The 26884-nt window shown below is 38.6% G+C and overlaps 1 long non-coding RNA gene across 1 annotated transcript in view; it reads right to left on the bottom strand.

Moving 5' to 3' along the window:
• LOC149202660 (uncharacterized) overlaps positions 1–26435 on the bottom strand; it is a 148749-nt gene extending 122314 nt beyond the window's left edge. The window contains exons 1-2 of the long non-coding RNA XR_016253558.1: positions 26315–26435; positions 26101–26218 (exon numbers count right to left, since the gene is read on the bottom strand). This is a non-coding gene — a long non-coding RNA (uncharacterized LOC149202660). The remainder of the gene's footprint in view (positions 1–26100; positions 26219–26314) is intronic.
• Between the last annotated feature and the right edge of the window lie 449 nt (positions 26436–26884).

Genomic DNA, 26884 nt, shown 5'->3' with positions numbered 1-26884 from the left:
TGAGAAACTTGCCATTGAGGCATGCAAGCTTCAAAGTACTGAATGGGGTGTTCCTAGACCAACTTCTTGGATAATGAGCTGATGTCGACAAGAAGTGATCCGTCAAAGGAGGGCCTTAATGAATCCCACATCAATGACACGGAACGGAGCAAATGATTTTGATGGAGGTGAAAACGATCTGATGATATACGGTTCAGGGTGGCGGTCATGAAAGAATGGAGTATAATGTATGGTAGTGGGTGAGACACAGGTGGCTTCTCTGGATGACTTCTCTTGAACATGTCGGCGACACTGATGTGATGGATTGGTAGCATTAACCCCAAATGTGGATGGTATGGTGTGACCATGGCGATGTGACCGGTGGATGAAACAACCCAACCCGACTCAGACACGGAGTGGAAGTGTCATGTTCAAGAGTGACTTGCTACCCATAAAGATTATTTGAGTTTTTTTCCCAATTTTTCCCAGTCATTGCTGACCAGTTCTCTTTATTTTTGTCAAGCTTGAGGAGGATAACATATGCTTGTTCTATAATTTGCCCTTCGGGCAAACCCATCGCTATGTTTTAATGAGCCTAGCGATAGTGAAACTCGTTCTCGTCTAAAGACAAGTTTGTCGCTATTAATCTTTTTAACGAGTTTAACGACAAAGATAACTCGGTCCTTTTCGATTTTAGAGAGTCTGAAAAGGTACGTAAAGGTAACTCCAAAATTGCTTTTTCGTCATCTAATCCACAGAAGGGATGAATTTTCAATAGTTTTAACGAGCCGAACAAAACAAGCGCTCGATCTTTTTGTGTAATAATCCCTCAGGTCCAAAAAGATTAAAATCTAGAGGAGGGATAGCACTTTAACGAGCTGGAAGGCCAAGGACTCGGCAATCTTTTCGTATTTTACGAGTCAGTTGAAAAGAGCTTAAAGTAGACTCGTCTTTTGAGGAACGAGTGATAAAACGGGTAGCAGCTGATTCCAGGTAAGGTTTGGAATTTTCCAATCACGGCAGTGTCACAAGGATGGCTAGTGAAATCACTCTTCGCAGCTGTTCCTCAAAATGGGTAAACAATCAAATGGGGGTGAATGATCGGCCAATGAAAAAGTGGAGGTGATGGTGCAAACACGACCAAGGATTTAATGGCTGAAGTACTACATTCACGGTGGTTATTTACCGGGGAATAGTTCATTTTTTAACGAGCTTAAACGCGGGTGGAAACATTTGCTCGATGCGGGTTTATTTTTTAACGAGCTTGAACCTTGCGGTAACACTGCTCGATGCGGGTTTATTTTTTAACGAGCTTGAACCTTGCGGTAACACTGCTCGAGGCGGGTTTATTTTTTAACGAGCTTGAACCCCGCAGTAACACTACTCGTGTCTTATGTTTATTTTTTAACGAGCTTGAACTATGTGCTAAAACTGCTCGATGCGGGTTTATTTTTTAACGAGCTTGAACCCTGCAGTAACACTGCTCGTGGCAGGTTTATTTTTTAACGAGCTTGAACCCTGCAGTAACACTGCTCGTGATAAGTTTGCATGCCCCCAGCATAATAACGCAAATCGAGGTGCATGCCCCCCAAGCTTCATTGCATTCAACTCAGTGGTTGGAATGAAGGTTTACCTTTGAGATTTGGAAAGGGGATTTGTTTCATTTTTTAATGAGGTTGACACTTTAAAAGAACTATCCTCATGACTCCTTGTTTCATTTTTTTAACGAGGTCGACACGAAATAAGAACTATCCTCGAAATCCACCATATTTACAGTATTTGATAGGAAATCAAAAACTGATGGATGATTAAGGTTGCTGGAATAATCTTCGTGGTAATCCGGAAGATGGGAGAGATGGTGGTAATCTTCCCAAGGTGCCTCTCCTATCATCATTGATTGAATGATTCCTTCGTCTATAGAATGTACATGCGACCAAGGATCTGAAGAGGTACCATATTCCTTAGACCTATCTATCCAAACACTCGATGAGCGTTGATTTGGGTTTGCCCCCAGGCCAAGAAAATTGATTGCTACAATATTTCTAAATGGCGATAATCCATGCTGACAAAATGTTTAGGAATCTTCTGAATCCATTAGATATAGAAGATTTCATATTGTAGGTTTCCACTGTGGCCACTTCCGCCAGATTACTCGGAGGCGGTAGGGCCAAAGTACCCATTAAGGCAGGGTCTTTTAGGAGGCCTACTCCGATATTTTGAAGCGAATGATTGCTTCCATGGATCACTGGAATGCTTCCTGTAACTTGTGAACTGTTGGGGAGAAATGTTTGTTGGTCGACGATTGTAATTCCTCCTTGAAAGGGAAATGCAATCTTCCTGAAGTAGGTCGACACAACTGCGGCCATGGCATATATCCAGGGCCTTCCCAATAGGATGTTGTAATCGAGGTTTCTGTCGATTACTTCAACATCTATTTCTACTGTTTTGCCCCCCAGTTCAACTTGCAAGTTACTTAAAATCCCGTATGGAGTGTATGATCGCCCATCAAATGCTTTTAACGTTGTTGATGATCGCGACAAGGGTGGTGAGCCTAAATTTTTCCAGCAACTCATTGACATAGTACATGTAGATGCCCCCTCATCAATAATTGTTCGATGAACAGTTTTGTTGAGGGCTTTCACTTGAATAAGGAAAGCTAGTTGAGCTGGTAACTGAGGGTCATATCCCTTATGATCAAAGGCCACAAGATTGGAATCCATTGGACCAATCCCACCTATTGCTGATAATAAAGCTTGCTTTTGGGAGGGGCAATTTTGCGGCACCTCAAGTGTCGACATAGCAGACAGCGATTGGGCTAGGTCCTCTACTATATTATAATTCTGTGCTACTTTTGCACGAGGATTAAATGTCGATTTGTGTACTACTCCCTTTGGCGATTTTATCATTGGTTCAGGAATGATGGGTGGCACAACTTCGGTTAAAGTTGTTGTCGAACTGCTAGGTTGTTCATTAGCCTTGTTATTCGACAGCTGTGGATTCCCGTAATCTTTATTCCTTGTCAAAGCCTCATTTTGCTACTTTGAGATAGACAACATAAGCACTTGGGATCGGAAAGCATTTTGATTAGCAACCAGTTTGGTTCCCGGTTTTGGAAACGGATCAGTCAATACTGCTAAGGTTTTTGAACTCTTAAAGAGTTTCTTAACTTCAGCTTTATGTGGACAATCTCTTGTCCGATGATCCTCATCGCATATATGACACCCTGCAGGGGGTTTCCTTTGCCCAGAAGGGTTTGCAGAAGGTTTTTCAGGAGATGACTCATCCCGTTTCTTCTTCTTCCCTTTCTTTTTCTTCTTGCCCCCTGGTTGCTTCAGTCGTTTGCCCTTGTCGGTCGACACGACATTTACCTCCGAGGCAAGAAGTTCCTCTTTTGCATTTTGACCAGAAATCTTACGGGCCTTTTTATATGTAGCCTTTGTCGATTTCGTGTCTGTTGCGCCAATCACGCCATCGCCGGCATGAGAGTCATTGTTTGATTTAGGAGGGGGAGGGACTGAGAATTCTGGTCTAGGAGCGTCAGGTATTTTATCGTAGAGCATGCCAGACTGAGTGTAAATCAAGTCCAAATATTGCGCACGAGCGATAACCTGCTCTTCGGTGACGACTCCTCCTTTTGCCACATCTTCCGTGATGGAAGGCAATAATGACTTAATAATATACCATTTTGCTGCCGGACCAGTTAACGTCCTCTGGAAAAGGCGAAGCCTAATCGAATCATCGTTTAGGGTGTTTGATGAACACCACAGATGGAATGTCATCACATGATTCGACGGGTCTTCACCCGGATTTCCATTAAATTTAGGAATATCTGACGGAAGTTTATGCGAAATCGCTGGCCACCAAGGGGCATAAGCAATTGGATCATTCGTCAGTCGGTTTAGATCTGGTAATTCTAGAGTTGCTACAAAGGGCAACTGTTGATTCAAGTTAGGCGAAGCATGCCCAGGATAAGATGGAATCACCTGAGCAGTGGGTCTTTGCATACCAGCATAATGTATTTGATGCTGGCAACTTTCACAAGGTTGATGGGCATAACCATTATAATATGGTTGTTGATAACCGCTTTGGAAATGCGATTGCCCATTACTTACAAAGACTTGTTGCTCAGGTCCTCGATATGATTGCTGGAATGGGGGTTGTTGAGTTTGAACCAGCTCTGGTTGTTGGACCATTTGTTGTTGACCAATACAGGATGATTGACCAAGATGAGGAGTCACAGTACTTGTTTGAGCCTGAGTCGCTATAGATAAGGAGGCACTAACCTGAGGTTGTGATTGAGTCGTTGAGACAAGAGGCTGTTGTATTACACCCTGAGAAACTTGGGGTTGACATACAACAGGTAGTGCTTGTACTTGCGACGAAGTCACCATAGCAGGTATAGTGGGAATATTCGACACAGGGTGGACTGGTTGCATTGAATATACAACCCTTGGTTGCTGAGGCAGTATTGGTACCCAACCGCTGGATGTAATTCCAGTTTGACCTGAACTTTGTTGTAAACTCCCATATGGTTGTTCTCTGGGAGGGAACAATGAAAAGGCATACTGCCCTCCATATGGTGGAAATCCAGTACTTAAAGGGTAGATTGGCCTTTGAAGACACATTGGATCAATTTGTTGAGTTTCAACATAAGAAATACCAGATGATAATCTGGATGAAGAAATAGGAACAGACCATGTCGTCGAAACAGTCCCTGATTGGACTCCGGCTTGTTGTTGATAACTTGCCGGGACAGATGGTATACCGGCGAACATTGTTGGAGTAGCAGCAGGAGGTTCTATGACACAGTCCTAGATGTCGACGGTTGTTCAGACATATGTAGTCTATCCAAAAGATTTCCTAACGATTCTACAAGAACTTGCGATGAAGGGAGACTAACTTCGAAGACCAACGAGGGAAAGGTGATGATTATTCCGTTTAAAATAAATTTTAGACGCTTTGACACAACTTGTTTTTTCAGTTTTTAAGAGTCGAGAAAAAACAAAAGATGACTCTAGTCTCCTTCGATTTTTAATGAGCCTGAAGTGACAAGTGCTCAGATAGACCTTTTCCGTTAAGGAGTCTGAAAAGGAACGAAACAGACTGCTCTGGAAGTCTAGGTAGAGGGAGTACCAAACCAATCGCAAAACTGCAGAATACTTTTTACGGTACGGCAGTCAATCTTCCCGAATGCTGTGTTCAGTGCATTGCGATCGATAGGGCGGCAGACACGGCTTCCTATGGATAAAGGATTTAAGCCTGTAGGGGTCTCCCAAAATATACTCGACGATACGTGGGAGCACAAGTCCGTACTGGCACTTATCGTCTCAAAGTGGAGGAATCACCCAACCATCAGTGAGGACAACAGTTACCAGGCTTTACGACGCCGGAATACGTCTCTAGCCTAGACCTATAAATGTTGTGCCTTAAGTCTTTACCGGGAAAAGTGTCTATTTAGAACTGCTCTATCCCACTAAGGTGTGACAGCTGCCTTAGAAACAAATAGAGAAAAACTACTTTTGTATTTCCTTTATGAACTATAGATAGAGAGGAATAGAAAGAACCAACCTGTGTCTTGCGCTAATCCTTTGATCCAATCCCTCTCTTCTTTGACAGTCTCCAACTACCTGCTCCCTTACTTGCCCAGCTTCACCAAGTACCTATAAGATCACAGAAGAAGAACACTATACAAAGACATGGATCTATATTCATAAACAACTTAGGATCAGATTTAAGTTAACCATACAAACGTAACAAGCATCAATGATACAAAAGCATGGAGGAAAAGCTCAAATAGTTTTTATTGATAAACAAGAAAAGATCCAGGAGGAGTTACAATCGATGGTTCCTGACCCAGCATCAACCTCCCAGCAAAGAAGCCCATCTTCACCTCCAACAAAGCATAGATCACCCAATACTTTGATGTTTGCCTCAAAACCAACAGCTATTCCTTACAATATGCGAAATTCCAACCTCTAGATCTCTGGGATGAGGGATCCATATATAGATATGTGTAAGGAGGATGAGTCAGCTTGTGATTTGATTAGTGTCTTCTCTCTGTCAGTTCTTGCTTCCACTTGGAGACTGAAAGCCTCTTACTCATCCTTGGTCGAATTCAGTGAGGCAAGTGTTACAGGAGAAGATTCTGGAAGCTTCCATTGTCTTTCCACCTCGCGGAATGACACTGCCATTTGTCATTTCTCGCCCAACGAACCCTCACAGTGTATTTAGGTGCATTGCAACGCACCCAGCCAGTGTATTTAGGTGCAATGCAATGCACCTAGCCAGTGGAGCAGCTGAAATGATCCTGTTTTGACTTATTTTGAGCAGTTTCTGGTGGAAAACCTCTGGGAGAAGCTGTAATCTGTTGACCTTGTTCCTTTAGGGGTTAGAACAACACTTTTAGGGACTTAGGAGCCCTTGGTTTATGGACATTTCATGCTTGGAGTTGTAAGGCACAAAAATGTCTATAACAGGTTTGAACCACCAACCTTCCAAAAAAATCATTATATAAAACGCTACACTCCACACGAAACCATATCAAAACATGCCCACATTTGTATTAAAATGGAACAGGCCTGGTTGGAACCCAACCACCTCCACACAATCCATCGGGCACTGCCATTAACCCACATGGCCACACCTTTTTCGGACCAGAGTCTAAAAATGGACCTTAGACCAAACCTCGTTATCACGCTATCACATACACCTACATAAGAACTTCGATTATTCAACAACCATTCAAATATTAGCAAGCCTTCTATGGATTTCTATCTTTGCAACATATTTTTATTAAGGAGCGTAAGCCCGCTGAACAGAATCCGAAACATGTTAAATACGTGGTTATCATATAAACTATACACGATATATATTATATATCGTAATATATAATATATTTGATGAATTTATAATAATGAAGAATTATATTTGATGAATTATAATTTAATGGGCCACATTCCATTTACGAAAATTATTCATTTTAATGAAGAAAAATATTGTTAGATTAATCAGTAAAGAACTTTAGTTATTATTATTTTTTTAGATTATGTAAAGTAGTGATATTATGTATATTGTTTACTATAAAGAGAAAATAGACTAAGTTGGCCTCTAACAATAAAATGATTATATTCAAATACTCAATGTTCTCTTAGTTTAATGTTTAAAAAAAAAAAAAACAAACAAACAAAAACAAAAAACAAAAAAAAACCAAGGTCTATAATGACTCATGCATTAAAATAAGTATTATTATGCATTAAGATAGGATTCCCTGCATTAGGAGAAGGAGGTCACAAGACCACCTTCCTTGACCCCGATACCAATAAGATCTGCCTAGCAGATACAAATAGAAAAAAACTATACCCGTTTGTAAATGTGAAATTGCAAAAAATTATATGTTAAATCCGAATGTATACCTCAAATTTTTTACAAATCTTATTATGTATACAGGAAACATTACGATGGTAAGGACATACCAACGACAACGACGTGATCGGGCAGCATCCCCGTTACTAATGCCGGCACCGTTGTCATCACCATCTCCATCGCCACCACCATCATCATCGCCTCCATCAAGACCATCATCAACACCAATCGCTCCAGCACCAGAGTTGACCGTGATAATGCACTCATTAGAAGCCTTATTGGAAACATTAAAAGGGTCAACAATGGCTAAGACCAAAGAAGAACCTCAACCCTTAGCAACCAATTCAGCAGAACCAAAGAATTTTGAGTATAAAAGATCAAAGGAAGATATTTCTAAGGAGCTTCAGAAAATTAAACTCCCAGAATTTTCAGGAGGTCGAGCTGGAGAACGTGCTGAGGCATGGTTAGAAGGAATGAATAGATGTTTTAAATTAAGAGAATACTCTTCTTCTGCAAAAACAAAAATTGTTGTATTTCAATTAAAGGAAAGTGCCTTGATTTGGTGGGGAAATCTGGAAAAACAACTACACCTCACAACAGATAATGTTCCTTGGGAATTGTTCGAGGAAAGATTCCGTGCGAAGTATTTACCTCCATATTTTCAAGAACAACAAGCCGAAGCCGTTCATACATTAGTGCAAGGTAATAAAACAATGGAGGAATACGAGATAAGGTTTATGGAGCTTGTGAAATACATTCACTACTTACATTCTGATGAACGTCAAGTTGAACGCTTCATATTTGGGTTAAATCCTCACATCAGGGCCTTGGTTAGGATGTGGAAACCATCATCAGTAACCGAGGCAGTAGAATGTGGCCGCTATGCAAAAGAACATCTAGGAATCAAAAAGGATGTTGGCCCAGCAGAACCTCCACAATCAGGATTTTCAGGAAAGACTCCCCGAAATTTCTCCAGGGGAGGTAACTCAAGACCACCTTATGGTAATAGATTTACCCCAAGAAATGTAGGAACAAGAGCTCCCATGGCAGTAAATACTATAGCCGCTGAACCATCAAACACAAGTCCATGGAAATCTCATGGTACTACTAATAGAGGAAGAAATTCGAGAGGAATCAGTATGAGAGGGCGAAGCTCTTTATCTAGAAACTCACAAAATGATTCAAGAGGACTGACCCAGGTTAATTGTTGGGGATGTGGAGGACCACATTTTCAATGTGATTGTCCAGAAACTTCATCAAATATATTGCATAGGACTGTAAAGGAACCAATACCAAATACCCAAGGCAATCATAGAATTCATGCATTAGTCAACAACAATCAAGCAACACATCAATCCACTATAGTGGAATCTTCAGGTATTATTAATGGTATAAAACTCAAAATCTTAATTGATACTAGTGCCACAGATAGTTTCATTTCGTCATATGCATTAAACAAATATGGGTTGGCAGCGCGCAGACAAAATGATTACAGACAGGTAGAAATGGCCTGAGGAGAACTCCAATCCGTAGACTTAAGTGTGGATCAATGCAAAATTAACCTAAGTGTAGGTTTTAACCCTGTACAGAAATTACCTGCATACGAATTCTTAAACAAAGAAAATAAACAATGCGAGAGCATAACCCATAAAACACATATGCACAGAGATTTTTCCCTGGATCCCAAAACTGGGACTACCAGCTTGATTTTTCATTATGTTCCTTTCAATGTTACAATACATATTTATACATGCCGAAGCATCCAATACCATGGACCAAAAACCATCGCGTCCAATACCATGGACCGAAAACCATCGCGTCCAAAAAACATGTGCGAAAATCATGCACAAAACCATAGGTGGGTCCGCCCAACCTAACATATGGTCCAAAACCCCCTATTAACTACGTGGAAAGAATATAACACAACCCAACAATCTCCCACTTGTTGTTTTCTTTCCACAGGGGGCCACAGGGGAGCTTAGTCATTTTTTCAGCCCTGAGATTCCCATTGCTTCTCTACACCAAGAGAACTTCTCAGAGCTCACAGATTTTGTCAATGCATCTGCAGTATTCTTCAAAGTGTCCACCTTTACCAGCAACACCTTTCTGTCTTCTATCATATCCCTCACAAAGTGATACTGAACATCAATGTGCTTTGCCTTTGAATGATAAGCAGGGTTCTTTGCCAAGAAAATTGCACTTTGGCTGTCACAGTCTATTCTTATAGCTCCTTGTACTAACCCCATACTTGAACACAATCTCTGCAACCAAACTGCTTCCTTGCTTGCATGAGTGGCTGCCATGTATTCTGCCTCTGTAGTTGATAGTGCCACTAAAGATTGTTTCTTACTCATCCAACTGACTGCAACTCCAAATAGGTTAAACACATACCCACTTGTAGATCTTCTCTGATCTAGATCTCCAGCCCAGTCTGCATCAACAAAGCCATGAATATCCAACACTCTGTCCAATCCTGGTCTTCCTTGGTAGCACAAACCATAATCACTAGTGCCACGCAAATACTTTAAAACCCGCTTCACTGCTGTCCAGTGCTCCTTCCCAGGTTTTAACATAAACCTACTCAATACTCCCACTGCATGTGCAATGTCTGGTCTAGTACAGACCATTGCATACATCAGGCTACCCACTGCACTTGCATATGGAACACGGGACATGTCCTCTTCCTCTTCTTGTGTCTTGGGACACTGTTCAGCAGATAACCTCACACCTACAGGAATAGGAACCTTCACCGGTTTACTATCCTGCATATTAAACCTCTGGAGTATTGTCTCGACATACTTCCTGTGGTTTAACCAGAGCTTCCTCTTTGACCGATCTCTTTTAATTTCCATGCCCAAAATATAGTTTGCAGCACCAAGATCTTTCATGTCGAATTTGGAGGACAATTGGGTCTTCAAATCCTGGATAATTTCTGTCATTTCCAACCAGCAACATATCATCCACATACAAGACCAGATAAATAATACGGTCACCAATTAATTTAAAATACACACAATGATCTGCTTTGCTTCTGGCAAAGCCAAGTCCCCGTATAAATGTATCAAATTTCTGATACCACATCCTTGGTGACTGTTTTAACCCATACAGAGACTTCTTTAACTTGCATACCAGTTCTTTCTTACCCTTCACCGCAAAGCCTTCAGGTTGCTTCATGTAGATTTCCTCTTCCAAATCCCCGTGAAGAAATGTTGTCTTCACATCCATCTGTTCTACCTCAAAATCAAAAGCAGCAGCAACAGATAAAAGTAATCTAATAGAAGTTACCTTGGCAACAGGAGAAAAAATATCACCAAAATCAATTCCCGGCACCTGGGAATAACCTTTTGCTACCAACCGAGCTTTGTATTTCTCCACCTTTCCTTCTGCATTTGTCTTCTTCTTGAACACCCATTTGCTGCCAATGGGTTTCCTTCCAGCCAGCAACTCCACCAGATCCCAAGCCTCATTTTTGTGCAAAGATGCCATTTCATCGACCATGGCCTGTTTCCAGAGTTTTCCATCCTTTGAATCCACTGCTTCCTTCACAGTTCTGGGATCGTTATCAGTAACAGACAAAGCAAAATTTGAACTGAAAGCAGATGGACTATACCTTTCTGGCTACCTTCTTTCTCGAACTGATCTTCTCACAGCCGGAGTTTGTGGCTCTTCATCTTCTGATTCCTCCTCTGCTGCAGAGTCTGATTCTTCCTCCTTTGGCTCAAACTCTATCTTCTCAGGTTCCTTTCGTTGGACTTCATGTTGAATAACATCTTTTACCTCTCTGAACAACACATCTCGGTTGTACACAACCTTCCGTGTGACTAGGTTCCAAAGCTTATAACCCTTTAAACCATCCTTATACCCAATAAAGATGCACTTTTCAGATTTACTATCCAACTTGGTTCGTTTCTCCTTTGAAACATGTACATATGCATCACATCCAAATACCCTTAGATGTGAAAGAGAGGGTTTCTTACCAGTCCATACTTCTTGTGGAGTCTTATCCTCCAACGCTGATGAAGGTGATCTGTTGATCAGGTAACATGCAGTATCCACCGCCTCTGCCCAGAATTCATGTCCTAACCCGGCACCACTGAGCATGCTTCTTGCCCTTTCCATCAACGTCTTGTTCATTCTTTCTGCAACTCCATTTTGTTGAGGTGTATATGTAGTAGTCTTCTGCCGTGCTATACCACACTTCTTACAAAATTCTTCAAATTCCTTGCGGCAAAATTCTCCACCATTATCTGTCCTCAGCACCGTTATCTTCTTCTCTGTCTAATTTTCCACCAGAGCCTTAAATTCTTTAAACCTATCAAAGACTTCAGATTTCTTCTTAAGAAAATATATCCATGTATTCCTTGAGAAGTCATCTATGAATGATACATAGTACACAGACTTACCCAGTGATGGAACCTTCACAGGTCCAAACACATCACTGTGCACAAGCTCTAATATCTGTTTCGTCCTCTTACCACCAGAGGGGAAACTCACCCGATTCTGCTTCCCATACACACAATTTTCACAGAAATCAAAATCCAGAGAGCTATTATTCATACCTTCTACCATACCTTTACCATGAAGTATTTGAAGGCCCTTCTCTCCAATATGTCCAAGCCTTTGATGCCACAACATGGTCTTCTCTCCAGAGACCACTAGATTCTCTACTCCATTTTCAGGAACCATAGAACTATTGCACCCATCAACAACAGTGCTACCTTGCAGCTTGTACAGAGTTCTAATCCGAACTCCCCGCATTAATATCAGTGCTCCTCGAACCATCTTGCAGGTATCTTTCCCGAACACCGTCTTTACACCTGCATCATCCAACTTGCTTACAGAAATCAGATTTCTGGCCAATGCAGGAATATGTAGAACACTCGGAAGTGTTCTAACCCTTCCACCTTGCAACTTCAACTTTACTTTTCCCCAACCAATGATTCTAGCCTTCCTATCATCTCCTAAGAAGACATCACCACCATATACTCGCAGAACCACTCTCTATGGGGAGTGAAGTGAAAGGATGCACCTGAGTCAATCAACCATGCCTCATGATCCACATGTGTACTTGAAGAAGCCAGGTACACATCCCCACCTTCATCTGAGGTGGTTTTCGCCTCTGCAGAAGGAGCATCATCAGATCCCTTTCCTTTATCAGGAGCTTTAGATTTACAATCCCTTCTGAAGTGTCCTTCCTTTCCGCATTTCCAGCACACCACCTTTGTAGGTTTTCCTGGATTTACAATCCCTTCTGAAGTGCCCTTCCTTTCCGCATTTCCAGCACACCACCTTTGTAGGTTTTCCTGGAGATTTAGATCTCCCTCTAGATTTAGATCTCCCACTCGATGACTAATTTTTGTTTCTGTTCTGGGACCGTTCTCGTACAAACAAAGCATCACCATTCTGGTTGTCCATATTTTTCCGTCTCATCTCCTCCGTCAGCAAGGCTGAGACTATTTCATCAAACTGCAAAGCAGTTGCATTGCTACCTATTGCAATAACCAGACTATCCCACGAATCTGGTAGAGAACACAACAGACTGATGCACTTATCTTCATCTGAAATTTTAATATCAACAGATAATAACTGACTTACCACAGTATTAAACGCATTCAGATGCTCTGTCACCGAGTCTCCATCTTTCATCCTCAGGTTATACAGCTTTTTCCGCAGGAACAGTTTATTCACCAGAGACTTAGATTGGTACAAAGTCCCTAACTTTTCCCACAAAGCCTTTGCCGTAGCTTCCCCTGATACATTCAGCAATACTGAATCCGAGACACACAATCGTATTGTGCTCTTTGCCTTCCGATCCAACTTCTTCCATTCTTCATCGGTCACTCCCGATGGTTTAGTACCCGGATCTACCGCGATCCACTGATCTTTATCCACCAACAGATCCTCCATCTTGAGTTTCCACAACTCAAAATTCTGACCATTGAACTTCTCAATCTCTATCTTTCCACTGCTCGCCATCTTCTTTCACCACCAGAATCGATGTCGCAGATCTCCCACTGAACAGGGTCTACCACAGGCCCGAGCGAAACCCCTCAGCAACAAAGGCGTCCCCTTGAAGCCAAAACAGCTCTGATACCAAATGTAGGTTTTAACCCTATACAGAAATTACCTGCATACGAATTCTTAAACAAAGAAAATAAACAATGCGAGAGAATAACCCATAAAACACATATGCACAGAGATTTTTCCCTGGATCCCAAAACCGGGACTACCAGCTTGATTTTTCATTATGTTCCTTTCAATGTTACAATACATATTTATACATGCCGAAGCATCCAATACCATGGACCGAAAACCATCGCGTCCAATACCATGGACCGAAAACCATTGCGTCCAAAAAACATGTGCGAAAATCATGCACAAAACCATAGGTGGGTCCGCCCAACCTAACATATGGTCCAAAACCAAAATTTTCTGGGGCGCTGCCCCGGACCCCATAAAGTGGGGTTACGGGTGTCCTTCAAACCCCCTATTAACTACGTGGAAAGAATATAACACAACCCAACACTAAGGGTCTGTTCAACTAAATTGAAAGTTTCTGTCACAACCTTAGGGACTTATGATCTTGTCATAGGTATTGATTGGCTAGAAATTCATCAAGCTTGGGTACACTGTTATGGGAAAAGAATTCTAGGTATAAATGATGAAGGAGAAGCAATCCAAATTTAAGATATCAAGAGAAGAGTATCTTTACGCTACATATCAACAATGAAAATGAAGCGTTGCTTAAGAAAAGGTTGTCAGGCATATGTAATTCAAAAAGTAAGGAAAAAGGACCATCCTTAGAACAATATCTGGTGTTAGCCAAATTTCCAGATGTATTTCCAAAGGAACTACCAGGATTACCCCCTGAAAGAGAGCTAAATCTCACAATAGAATTGAAACCTGGTACTCAACCAATTTCTAAAACACCTTATAGAATGATAGCTCCGGAACTTCAAGAATTACAAATTCAATTGAAGGAACTACTGGATATAGGACATATTCGACCCAGTGTATCACCTTGGGGTGCTCCTGTAATTTTTGTCAAGAAGAAAGATGGATCCTTAAGATTATGCATAGATTATCGAGACTTGAATCGAGATATCCTATGCCTCGAATTGATGATCTCTTCGATCAAATGAAAGGAGCTGTTGTCTTTTCAAAAATTGATCTTCAATCAGGCTATCATCAGCTAAGGATTTCTGAAAGCGATATTTTTAAGACTGCATTCCGAACACGCTTTGGACATTATGAATTTACTGTGGTACCATTTGGATTAACAAATGCACCAGAAGTATTTATGAATCTTATGAACAATGTTTTCCGCAAATATCTTGATCAATTTGTACAAGTCTTTTTAGATGATATACTCATCTATTCCAAGAATGAGAAAGAGCATGAAAACCATTTACGGATAGTGTTATCCTGCCTCAGAAAACACCAATTTTATGGAAAACTATGCAAGTGTTTGTTCTTTCAGGAAAAGATTCATTACTTAGGTCATATCATATCAAATGAAGGGATCTCAGTAGACCCAGAGAAGGTAAAAGCAATCATGGAATGGCCAATACCGAAAAACACACATGAAGTACGAAGCTTTATGGGTTTAGCCGATTACTACCGAAGATTTGTGAAAGGATTCTCCAAAATTGCAAAGCCGATTACAACCCTCCTGCGTAAAGGTATTAAGTATGAATGGACTAAGGAATGTAATAGATCATTCTCTGAACTCAAAAGACCACTGACCAGTGCAAGTGCACCAATCTTAAAAGTCCCTGATATGGACAAAAATTTTACAGTATGTACTGATGCATCCAAACATGGGCTAGGTGCAGTGTTAATGCAAGATAGAGGAGTAATAGCATATGTCTCAAGAAAGTTAAAGCATCATGAAGAACTTTACGCTACTCATGATTTAGAGTTAGCCGTCGTAGTACTAACTTTAAAGATTTGGAGACACTATCTAGTGGGGCGAAGTTTTACACTTAAAAGTGACCATCAAAGTCTACAATATTTGTTCACCCAAAGAGACTTAAATGCCAGACAAAGACGATGGAGTGAATTCCGAAGTGAATATGACTTTGGAATATCATATATTAAAGGAAAATAAAATGTAGTGGTAGATGCTTTAAGCAGAAGACCCCAGACATTCTCCCTCATACCTATCAAAGCAGACTTAAGGAAACAAATACTAGAAAATCTCATAAAAGATAGCTGATATTTAAAGGTAAGATCTAGTCTTGCAAATAAAAAGCCAAAAGAATCTAAGTTTGAAGAATATGAACTAGAAGATGATGGAATCTTACGATTTCATGGAAGGATGTATATTCCTGATAATAGGGATCTTCGAAACACCATTCTTAAGAAAGCTCACAGAGCAGTATATTGTGCACATCCTGGAGTAAAGAAAATGTATACATATACCAAGAAACTCTTCTTCTGGTCGGGCATGAAACGTGATATCGTTCAATTCGTTGCAAGATGTTTGGAATGTCAACAAGTAAAAGCAGATCATTGTCATCCAGCGGGTCTCTTACAACCTCACGACATTCCTGTGACCAAATGGGGGATCATTTCTATGGATTTTATCATTGGGCTACCTCTTACTTCTCAAAGACACAATGTCATTCCGGTAGTAGTGGATAAATTAACGAAAAGCGTCCACTTCATTCCTGTAAGAGATACTTACGAAGTTGCTGACATAGCTCGAATATTCATAAATGAAATTATCAGATTTCATGGAGTACCTAAGAAGATTATATCATATAGAGATTCATGGTTTACTTCAAGATTCTGGACTTGCATGCAGTCAGCCTTAGGAACTCAATTAAATTTAAGCACAACTTATCATCTTGAAACTGATGGGCAAACAAAAAGGGTAAATCAAGTACTTGAAGATATGTTGAGGATGTATGTTATGGATCAGCAATCGCACTGGGAAAAGTATTTATCCTTAGTCGAATTTGCATACAATAACAGTTATCACAGTTCAATCGGAATGCCTCCATTTGAAGCATTATACAACAGACCTTGCAAAACACTGTTAAGTTGGGACAAATTAGAAGATTGAGTGATAGTAGGGCCAGAATTAATCCAACAAATGGAAGAGCAAGTAAAACAAATTAGACAACGGTTAAAAGAAGCACAGGATAGACAAAAGAGTTATGCTGATACTCACAGAACTGATAGGAAGTATGAGGTAGGGGATCAGGTTTTCATCTGCATCAAACCGAATAAAAGTATTATTCGATTCGGAAAAGGGACAAAGTTATCACCCCGATTTATTGGACCATTTAAAGTCATGGAAAGAGTTGGACCTGTCGCCTATCGTCTTGCACTGCCACCTCACTTGCATAAATTTCATAATGTATTTTTTGTATCTGTATTAAGGCATTACATAGCTGACCAATCTCATAACCTTCAATGGAAGGAACTGCAGGTATCGGACGAAGAAATCATATCGGTCGAACCATTACGTATACTAGAACATAGGGTTCGACAGCTCAGGAATCGTCTGGTAGACCAAGTTAAGGTCCAGTGGGACAAGTATAGTCCTGGATCGGCTACTTGGGAAGATACGAAAATCATATGTCAAAAATACCCCAACTTGTGTCAATTTTGAAGAACTTTAAACCATGTTTTGTATATATTTACTTTACTTTAAATTAGAGACTCTGAACCATTTTGGAATGATCACATATAAACGTGAATTTTTTTTATGATATGTTATCTGTTTAATCCCACTAGTACGTGGATACCAAGACGGAATATGTTATTGATCTTACTAAATTATAGGTATCAAAGTAAAGTTTACATATTTGAGTAATTTTGCTTCTGGTGGGAATTAAGATATTAAAATTTTGTTTCATTTATGCATATCAATATGATTGATGAGATAGAAATCAAAGAATGATTACATTTTAATATGAAAGCTAATGACATGAATAGAATATGGCAAAGTATGTTATACTGTAGTTGACATGTATGAATTATACATAAGCTATTTGTTTTTGAATATGTTAATGCACATTTTATAAATGCATGGACAAGTGTTTATGATTGCAGATAATATCCGTTACCAAAATGACCACGTGATGACAGAAACTTCAGAACAATTAAGGCTCAAAGAGATTCCATGATAGGGTATTAACCCTGATTCTACTGGGAGGGGTGGAGGTGTTGCCCACCGTTTATCCTCCGAACCCTAGAGTCATCAAAGGACTATGTGAATCACACTCCCCTAGACGTGTGATGATGACTGTCGAATGCCCTCTGGGAATCAGGTCGGTATAGTCGACGCTTCCATCCTTAGAGTTTATGAATGGTTAGGTCAGTATAACTGACGCCATGGCATACTCTAGTAGAGGACGGATAGGATGGGGGTGGAAGAGATTAGGAAGGATAGGATGATTTTGTAATAGCTTGGGAACCTGATTGAAGTAAGGCATGATCATTAAAGCTATAAAGCTAGAAGTATTCAAAACACCAATTTTATAGTGTCCTCACATTAAGTGATAATTTAACCTCGATACAAAATCCTAAGAAGAATGTAGTAATTGCTATCATAAGTATTCATATAAGATAAAAACTCCAACTTCGGGACGAAGTTTTCAGAAGGGGGGGTGTATGTAACGACCTATCTATAATATAGAGAACACAAGAATATTAGCATGCATATGATAGCTACATATGCATGTATCGCATGTAACGCACTAATATTTATATACTAAATTAACTATAAGTATAAAATATAACGACATTCCTTCAAATAGAAGTTATATTCACCCATCAACATCCATATTGCTTAATGCATCATGATTAATGGGCAAATAACAATGATATAAATTTAAAATGTATAACATAAAAATAATTATAATGAGATAGATGTTAAAAATTAAGCTAATCTTAAAAGATGGTTATATCATAATATATCTTAGAATATTAATAAATTAATAAAATGATTATAAGATGAAAAAAATATATATATATTAAAGATAAGGTACCTAGTATGAACCTAGGACCTTTATATTAAAAACAAATAAAAAAGAATATTAAACCAAAACCCATAATACGTATCAATATACCTTTAAAAATAAAATACATATCACGTGACATGGTAAGGGTGTCACCATAAGGAGAAGCGTTGGGTTGCTGGTGGAGGGGGCACCCACCGCCAAGAAATAACATATAGGGGGCAGGGAACAATTTTGGAGGGGCATCAGGAGCAGAAGAAAGAACCAAGGGAAGAGACATACTGAAGAGGGGCGAAATTTATAAACCGGAGTTACCAACAGAAGGAGAGCCTTGTTATGAGGTTTCTGGGCACGGGGGAACAGTCTGCTTCAATTGAAAAGCTTACTGGACTGAGTATCGAGGTTATGCTCAGTTTGGTTGGGTGGTTTCTGTCTTTTGGTAATAGAAGCGGGAGTAGCTTGAGGCATCATCAACCGCAGGAATCAGGTAGGTACTCCATACCAAACTGAGTAATTTAGTTATATGAATGTTGGTTAAGTCATTTAAGCTACAAACAGATTTGAAGAAAACACATATTATGTTTTAGAGCTTTACATTTCTGGCAAAATAACTCAGAGCCTTACATTCAAGATGCATGCAAAACCTTGAGGAGCAAGGCAAATGTTGGAGACTTGGTGGTTGAAAGCGAGAATATATTACCTCTCAACATGCAGCCTCAGAAGAAGTCTCAGACAATTGTGGAGGAGCCACAATTGGTGAAGTAGTTTCAGGAGGTTGTGGAGCAGCCACAACTGGAGAAGCCGAGAGGAGATCGAGTGGAGGCATCCACTCATGCAGAGACCTCCAGTAGGGGGAAATTTCGAGCCAAGTGGGCAGAGGGATCACATGCAATGATACCTCCAGGTGTGAGGTGGGGCGATGTGAAGAGATAGTCCCAAGAAGGCTGCAATAGGGGCAGGATCTTTGAGGTACCCAGCCTCTTTGATTAGACCTTGCTACGGGAGCCCCGACGAGGAGTAGCAGGACTTGCTGAGTGGGTAGAAAAGACGCGGATGGAGCGGCAGATGGAGCTTCAACATCAGAGGGTGTTTCTAGCCCAACAGGGAAGTCAGTTGACAAAAAATTATCTCTGTGTGATTTTCGCCGAAGATTCTTCTCTAAATTGATATGGATCACAGAAGCCTAAATTCAATAATTAGATCAGATACTTACTTCTCAGTAATTGAGTTGCAGTGCAGCATTGGGCAGCACGATGCAACATGATGAGAGGAGGTGTAGTGTGGATGCAGTGTTGGGAGATAGGACCAGCGACAGCGTGGATGCAGTAGGAGGAATCAGTGTGATTGATGCAGTCAGAGATCAAAGTGACAGAGGCTAGAGCAATCACTCGACAAAGACAATAGCAGTTAGAGACTTTGATGACAGATGCATCATACTGATTCAGGTTGGATATTTTTTGTTTCTGGAGTTGCTGGAGAAACAACACTTGAGAGAAGTGTTGCATGCAGAACATTCCAAAGGTTCAGGATCGGGTACGAGTTGAATGTCTTTCTTGTTGAGAGGGAGTGTTGAAAATAGCAACAATAAATGCTAAAAATAGCATTTATATAAATAGAATTTCAGGATATACTCCAACTCTGTTGGAAATAGCAAAAAATAGAAATGCTAAAAATAGCATTTCGAGATATATTCCAATTTTGATTTGTCCTTGAATCAAAATTGAAAATTAAAATTCGAATTTAGTCTCACTAGCTGTTTGAAAAATAATTAATTAATTCACCTTGAGTTAATTAGTTGGAGAAATTCAAACATGAAGTCTTTGTGAAGACATGCAACAATTATCCCTTTGATTGAAAAAGTTATCCCTTAATTAAGAAGATAAGGATGAGTTGTATTTGAGTTGTAATTAGTTAGCTCAGTTAGCTGAGTTAAGTCTAGTTAAATTAGTTCCAAACAATTGGAATAACTAATTGTGAGTTCAGTCAGTTAATGCATGCATGCATGCAACTAGTGTTCTCCAAATAACTGAATATTCTCTCATAAATAACCAATGCATGTCAGTTCAGAGAAAGACTGAAATTAAAGACAGGGACATTGTTCTATCAGTTGGAGGAACTTTCCTATAAAGGAAACTCATCCATGCAAAAGGAATTATCTCCTTCAAGATTGCGCAGTTATTTCAGAGGTCAGTGTTGTGTGTGAGGTGAGAATCACACAGGTTGCAGCTAGAGGACCCAGGAGAAACTGCGAAAGGAAATAGGAGGCTTGGAGGACTGAAGGAAGGCATACGTGTTGTCTATTCTATCTATGAGCTGTAGTGAGGGATTGTACTGAGAGCTGGATAGCTTGTGAGCTAAAGCTTTGTGTAATCCTAAGATATTTCCACTTATATGATAATACAAATAGCGGGGTTTTTAGCTGAGGCTTTCCCCAGAGTATTCTTCTATGTTTCATGTGTGATTGAATCTTCTTCTTTGTTATATGTGTTCTATTTGATCTTGCTCAAAATTGATTAAGCTTATGTAAGTTTGATTATAGAAGAAGATTAAGTATTTTGCTTTAGTACATTGCATAATCAGTCTAATCTACAGTTTCTCTACAAGATGTGTAGAGAGCAAAATTTCTACAGCAATGGCCAACTACAAAAGAGGGATGGCACAAGAAATGTGGACCACCTAAGGGAGGTATGGGGAAATATATCCCCCGAAAGCCAAAGAACAATAAGCACTAACTTCTAAGAAAAATCAACACATACTCAAGAAGATGCAAGACAACTATTGATAGGAGAATACAAGATCACTAGTAGAAGATTCAAGAGAAAACTATCCACCACTACAATAAAACGGACTTAGAAAGCTACCAAGTTGATCCATTCCCAAAAATATGTGTAAAATAAAGAAAATTAAGAGGGAAAATTTGGTTGTAACAAAGGGTTCACTTGCAAAAGTGAAAAGTCTAAACAGAGAGCAATTCAAGGGGAAAGAAAGAGCACTTAAAAGAGAAAGGCCAAGAGAGGGCTTGTAGTAAAACCTACATCGTAAGGTCTAAGAGATCAATAAAAAGGAACTGATAAAAAAAATCAAAGGTGGAAGCAACCCATGAAAATTATTTAGATAATGACGATTCTAACTACAAGAACAAGGTTGCCACAAGAAATTTGGACCGCCTAATGGAGGTATGAGGAAGATAGAGTTCTCAAAAGACAAGGAATAATAGGGATTATTTTCCAAGAGAATTCATCGTATACTTGAGAGAGGATTAAGGGAGGCTCAAGGAGATAGGTGAATGTTCATGGAAAACGCCTAACTGAGAGATAAGGAGGCGGCCATGTTGATTTTTCATAGGATCTTCTAACTAATAATTACTTCTTATGATTTCTTACATTAATATTTTATTGAATTCAATTTCATCATAAATCGAATACATAGAAGATCTCAATAGTAGAAACAAAATACCAGTAAGAACACAAAGAGACAACAAACAAAGGACACACGAGCTTACCTTTGGAAAACCCACAAGGGGGAAAACCCCAACAAACTTTTCCTTAGAGAAATTATTCAATTCAACAAAGATACATCTAATTCTTCTAGCCAAGAACAAGGTCAAATAGACTAGTAATGTCACTATGGTCAATCCCAGTCAAAATGCCCTTAGGTCAAGTCACAAAAATGCCCAATCAACTTGGCCTAGTCTAATCTGTATATGCTAAAGTTCAGTGTCCCAGAATTGCCCAGAAACTTCGCCCTACTACTGACCAAAAACTGTTGCCCAGAAAACCCTTAGAAACTCACACATGTGAGTTCAAAAGAGAGAGAATGCAGGAGATATCTTTGTCCTCCTTATCTTCTTCTTCATTTAGATGCCCAGAAAACGTCTTTTGTCTTGTGTAATCTTAATTTCCCAAAAGGAGGTCGAACGTCTTATATATAGTGATTATGCTTGGCCAAATGGGCATCCCTCTGTCGAGGGCTGACTTGACTTTAAGGAGAGCCGACTTGACCTTATTTGGAGCCAAAAATTCAAATTTGAAAATTCAGAATTTCTCTTTTGTAACCGACTTGAAGAACATGTCTTATATTAATTGTATTTCAAGGGCTAAATTAAAAATGACATGAATAACATGTCGTACATAGTCAAAAGGCTAAAATATTAATTATGAAAACTGGCCATAGCTACAAAATTCAACAAACCAATGATGAAAAGGGAGACTGAAGGAACTAGGAAGGGAAAGAGGAGGGAAGTGGGTAAAAGAATACTTGCACTCAAAAAAGGGAGCAAAGAAGGAATCCTTTCTATAAAAATGTAAATACAACCCATGAATTGTGTGTTCAAACCACAAGAAACCATCAAAGGTATGAACTAGCTTGGGACTTGGTGTTGGGCCATGATGAAGCCACCAAAAACCATAAAAGTAACAAATATTTTGGGAACCAAATTGCTTGTCACACCTCAAATGAGTGAAATGACTAAGAGCTAGTTTGAGTCCCATAGGATATAACTAAGACTAAGAATGGGAAAGAGAAAATATATACCAAGAAGAGAGGGTTTGTTGATCTAGATTGATAGATTTATGCTTGATCGAAAGGAGTTAGCTTCATGCTTCATATGTTTTCCATGTGCCATTACAAAAGAAGATAAAATGGTTCCTTTAGCTTGTTTGGACTAGTGCATGAAATTAAAAGAGTGATACTCTCCCGCCCCCCAAAAAAAATAGTTCTTCAACCCACCGTATCTAGTGAGATAGATAGCTATGTTGTTTCCTACATGTTAATTGATTTCCATTTGCAAAATAAAAATTATTAAGCTATGAGGAGTTAAGGAAGAGAGGGTTGGCTATGAGTTGGATAAGAATCTAGATTGTAACAAGTAGTAAGTAATCCAAACATAGGCACACAATGAGTAAAATAAACAAAAGGGGTAGGGACCTATTGTGCACTTGTATTTTTCATGGAGAGGGGAAACAAGGGTGAGTCTCCCCGACTCCATAATATTGCAAATAAAGTGAAATGATATGGCATGAAAAGTAAAATAGTATAAATAAAAACCTAGATTTAAGATGAAGAAAAACAAAGAGAGGGTATCCATAAAGTTCCCTTACAATTGAAAATTATGGATGCCCCAACTCATAACGCATTAATCCTCTTTTCTAGGATGCTTGCTGGAAATATAGTCTTCTCACTCCATGTTGTTCCCACCTCCAAGACATTGAAACAAAGGCAGTGAGATGGAAAATGAAATAGGAGAAAGTGAATGAAGTATATGTGTAGGCAAGAGATGATGCAACCCAAAGTAGGAAGGGGGTAAGAGGAGCATAGAAATGATGCAAGGATGCCAGATTTTAATGCACTAGTCCTCCTCCTTTGTCTGCTTAATGGAAATGTTGTCTTCTCAGTTCTCATCACATGTTGCTTATAGCTCCAAGACATGGAGACTAAGACCAATGGAAGGAAAAGGAAATAGGAGAAAGTGAACGATAAGGTTTCAAACCACGAACAAGGGGATGAGGGTTAGAAACCCTAATTAAACAACACAAATAAGGGGATGAAAGTATTCTCTTTATTATGGAAACAAACAATGGATATGACCTATAGGATATGGTGGATGGAGACTAAGGACAAGAGAAGGAGAAGGAAATAAGAGAACTAAAATGAAGTAAATGTGTCGGAAATTGTTGGCGCTTGGCAGGAGCATTAGCATGGTGCAAGGATGCTAGGTTTCAAACCACAAACAAGAAATGAGGGTAAGAACCCTAATTGAACCTCCATAAATAAAGGGTTCTCTTCGTTAGAGAAACAAACAATGGACATGACCTTAAGTAAATGGTGGATAATATGGATCCTTGTGCAAAATTGTTATGATGGAAGCCATGGAGGTCCCCACACCACTCCTTCACTCCTAAAACTACAAAATAAAGCAATGAAGCAAAGTGGAGGGACTATGGATGACCAATTAAACTACAAAAGTATATAAATCAAAAGGGAGGAGAAAAAGTTCCAAAAAAGGAGTAAGAGCTCCATGAACAATAATGAAAATGTAAGAAAAAGTAAATTAGAAGTCCCCAAAGGGTGGAAATGATTCAGAACATGAGTTAGCTCAAGACAAGGAAAAATACCCTTAAATTAAAAATAAATGTGCCTAATTTATTGGAAAATGGAAAGAAAAATGTGGCAACGGATGGATCTCAAGTTTTAGCAAAAACCACTTTCTATTGTGTGAAAAACAAGAAAAATCAATTCTATGTTCCATGAGAAACCAATAGTGTGAAAAACAAAAAAAATCAATTCTATGTTCCATGAGAAACCAATAGACTATCACAAATTAATGTGATATAAATGGTGTAAAACGTTTACAAATTAAAAAAAGAAAAAAAAAGGAGAAAAATAGTGTAGAACAATTTACAAATTCAGAAATATCAAAGGATGGAAAAACTCAAAAAATTAAAATTGAGGTCAAGGGTAAAGGAGTGTGCTCACTAATAAACATGAAGGTAAAATAAATCAATGGATCTTCCCATAAATTAAGTTAACTAAATGGTTTTTGTCCTACACATTGAACAAAGTAATCAAATACAATATTCTAATTGGTCTTGCATAGCAAAGTCAGTCAAAGGTCCAACCATCAATATTGGGATCCCCACGAAGACCATTGCTAAGTTGTTGGTCAAAACCATGTTTTTATCTAACTCACCACTTGAACTTAGCTACCAAAATAAACTCCTACACCATCTTATAACAATTATAATATAGAGGAATAATATTCACACAATTAATTAAGCAACAAGTATCATAAAATCAATCTCTTTTTTTTATGATGATGGTATCACTACATTTTATAGAAGCCCAAAGCTTTGTCGACACAAGGCTTAAGGCCATTACAACACTATACTCGTTAAGAGCTCAACATGTTACTTGTGAAAATTGAACTTGGGTGGGGAGGATAACACTCATTTTCACCATTGCAAAGGCTAAACCCAATTGACAACCATAAGTATCAAGTTTATCTAGAAAATCTAAAGAAAGTAGCCTTATAAAAGTTAATGAAATTGGCCTTGTAGTATTAGAAATTAATCTATCAAGGAAAAATTAGAAGATGAACCCTATAATGATTGAGTAACAAACCAAATTATACATTTAAGATTCATTAAGTCTCCTAACCACTATTTCGAGATAAGATTATGTGATTCTACTCATGTGTTTTTAATAATAATATCAAAAAACAAACCAATATTGTTTGCATAACTAAAATAATATTAATATATAAACCTATAATATTAAAATACTAATTATACCTTTTATATTTGCACATTTATATTTATACATTATTATTATAATAAAAATACCTTTAAAATTATAATTATTATTATAATAAAAATATACAAATTCTTAAACAGGCCAACCTAATCAAATTTCCTTCTATTCGTACATCAAAATGTTGTGTTCAGTGTATTAAATTCTAAATGGAATCTTATTATGCACATATAAAAAATTATAAAAAAAATATAAATTATACACATATAAAGAGAATTATGAAAAAATAAAACTGTATTAATTGTGCCTTTTCCATTTAAACTTTGAATTAAAACACTCAAACCTTAAAATCATAATTATAGTAAACCCATGAAACTCTAACAAAGCATAACACAATCAAAACTCCTTATGGCAATTAAACATGCATACAGAATGTTGTATTCCGTGTATGAATGGCGTCTAATATGTCATGTAAATGAAAGCAAAGAAATTACATTAATATTGAAAATAAAAGGTCATGACATATCGAGCTGCCTACCTCAAAGCGCAGAAGAAACGGAATGAATTTCCCATTAGTTCCAGTGGCACATAATTAGAAACTGAATTCATTGTTAAATCAGTTAATTCATCCTTGTGCGTCAGTAATACAAATAGTGCTGCACTACAGAATCAATTGAAGATGAGCCATATGTATATTCAACGAAATATATATTTATATAAGATTTAAACAACTCAGGACAGCAACTAATAACCTGATTATTCAGTGTTGATGTTGGTTGCTGCTGGAGTGGACCCCGCAGATATAGTTCCAGATGTCAACTAAAGAAAGTAGCTCTTAATAAGAACAAATATACAGGAGCATGAGCAAGTTCTGACAAAATGTTTCAAAATGTTTGGTTTCTTATGAGATAACGTATTAAAACCATATACATGAGTATCAGTAAGAGTAAGTTCAGACAAAATTTTTGGTTTTTTTTAATGAGATAAATGGAGTGAAATAGGGCAGTTTTCATTGAAGTTATGTAAAAGAAAGAAAATATGGATAAGACAAAACAACAAATGGATGCATAAATGGAATATCTATTTTAATGCGGCTTTCATAAATAGCAAGTAGTTAAAGAATTTTGTTATGGAAAAGTTCTACAAGCATATATGGGAAAAAGAGTATATTGGAGCTAACATTCCTTGGAGAGAAAAGACTCTTATTGATTAATTAATAACTAGCTGACATCAACTTCTGTGTGAAACGATATGTGGAAAATACCTAAAAAAGCTTGGACATTTCAGTTTGGAATGTAATGCTTTCAAGGACATCAGGGACA

This window comes from Pinus tabuliformis, chromosome 2_1, assembly GCF_031772625.1.
Source record: "Pinus tabuliformis cultivar Carrire ecotype Pingquan chromosome 2_1, CPIR1, whole genome shotgun sequence".
NCBI classification, from domain to species: Eukaryota; Viridiplantae; Streptophyta; class Pinopsida; order Pinales; family Pinaceae; genus Pinus; species Pinus tabuliformis.
Note: the sequence above shows the minus strand (reverse complement) of the source record. Positions and strands in the feature narration are given on the sequence as shown.